Source organism: Limulus polyphemus, unplaced genomic scaffold (assembly GCF_000517525.1).
Source record: "Limulus polyphemus unplaced genomic scaffold, Limulus_polyphemus-2.1.2 Scaffold852, whole genome shotgun sequence".
NCBI lineage: Eukaryota > Metazoa > Arthropoda > Merostomata > Xiphosura > Limulidae > Limulus > Limulus polyphemus.
The window spans coordinates 317,969-320,070 of NW_013666462.1; positions in this window are offsets into that span (position 1 = coordinate 317,969).

Sequence of the window (2,102 nt, forward strand, 5' to 3'; positions counted from 1 at the left end):
AAGTCATACATTGTGTAGTTCACTAGTTATCAACTGGTGATGGTAATATTATTGCATCATGTTGCTAGACCCTTCCGGGTTTTCCTTATTGTTCTAGCTCTCTCTCCACAGGCATCCTTAACTGCACATGTCACAAGGTTTTTAGTGATTTACATTAAAAATTTAATTAAAACTACTTTTTGTTTATGTTATACCAATTAGTATAGAATAACATCGTAGCTAATAATCCATATTTTAATAGTATATGTTTTAAGTCCTTACTTTTATAAGGTAATATTTAAAAAATCCTGAATTTCCCCTTGTGTGAGAAATGTGACATTTTTTTCTCTAAGCTTCCCCTTTTCTCTAATTTATTCATCACCCCTCCAATAAGTATGATTTTTAACATAAATTACTCATTATAAATTATCATCGCTCGGACAAAGCTAAATTTCACAGCTTTCAATCTTGTTTGGTTACAGTGCCATCAAATAGAAAATCAGACCCCTCTTGACACACCCACCTGTCACATCCTCTCTTTCAGGATTTGTCAGTTGTTTCTGTTACATTTAACACAATATTATTTATAACCAAGAGAAAGCCAAGATTTTCATCTACCAAATGATGTAATATATTACATTGTTTTCTGTACAGAGAATTGTCAATTTCTCTTTCAGTACAAGCTTCGTTTCCACAGGAAACACATCAGTTAGCTTAGATGAATTTGTGCCAGCTCTTGTCACCTAGTTAAAATGCCATGAAAGTTGTGATAATTATGGGACATTGTTTGCTTTTTGCATGTTATTATTCTATGTTATTTGGTGCTTTATTTAATTAATTAAACATTATTTAATGCACTGCTACCATTAGTATAAAGAAAAGGTAGGCTTAAGTGTCATCAATAGTCGACAGCAAAAAAAAAAGGCCCAGTTAAGTGTTTTATTATTATAAAAGTAACTAAATTGTAAAAACAGGAAACTCTTTATGTTAGTTAAGGTTAGATTAGGTAAAATAAATAATATTAATATAATAAAAAGTTTTCACAAGGCACACACGTGAGCAGCTTGTGGGTAATGTAATTTGATAATGTAGCATGAGCCGCACGTTCTCTAAGTGATTTACAACTTATAATGGCATGAATAGTCATTAGCCACAGTTCAAAGGGCAATAAAACACTAAAATTTAAGTTTAAGTAGATATATACCATTATGAATGTAAAGCTACTTAAGATAAGTAAATGTAGTTTCATGTTACAATTTGAAGTCATTCTAGAAAGAAAAAAGGGTAATTTAGGTTTATTTATATATTTTCTGGTTATGAGGTCGGTCAAACTGACTAATCTTGTATAGAGTTAGAGAAGAGAAAATAACAGATAAAATATAGTTTCACTGAAAAAACGTTTGAAACATATTTAGGTGGCTTTAGAGATTACATAAAAAAAGTTTGAGGTTTTTGAGATGAAGTATTTTTAACATTAACATGAAAATCACTTTGCACAATGACTAATAAATAAAAAAAAAAGACTTGATATATCCACAGCCAAATCTTTATTAAAAATACTGCACTAAAAATCAGATTTTTTGTATGTAAAATACATGTACTGTTTACTGAAAGTCTCCCAAATTTTATGAAGAAACAAATACTATATTAATAGTTTGTAGTACTGAAACTATAACAGTACAAAGTGGTCATATGGTTGGTCAATTTGACTGAGCCAGTGTTGAGGGAGTTAATTGAGTGTTATTGCATAATAATATCTAGTGTGTGTGTGTGTGTGGAACATTCTAGACCTCAATCAGGGTATAAGTTCGTGTCACAAATTTTGTTTGATATATACGTCTAGACCAGGTGATTGTGAGTTTAGCCATAAATAGCTTATAATGGTAATTTTTTTAAAGCAAAATTATCACAGATTGTATTGTAATAACAGAGTAGAGAAGAAAAATTTGTCTTGTCAATTGTGTTCTAAAGTAATTTAACAAGCCTGTGTGTTCTTTGACAGAAAAGAGAATTATTTATAGCTCTAGATATAACTCTGATAGTCAACAGTGTAACAAACAATTGTATATGCATTTGATTTATTTTAATACATTATTTTAAAACAAGTGCATTGTGTGCTATTT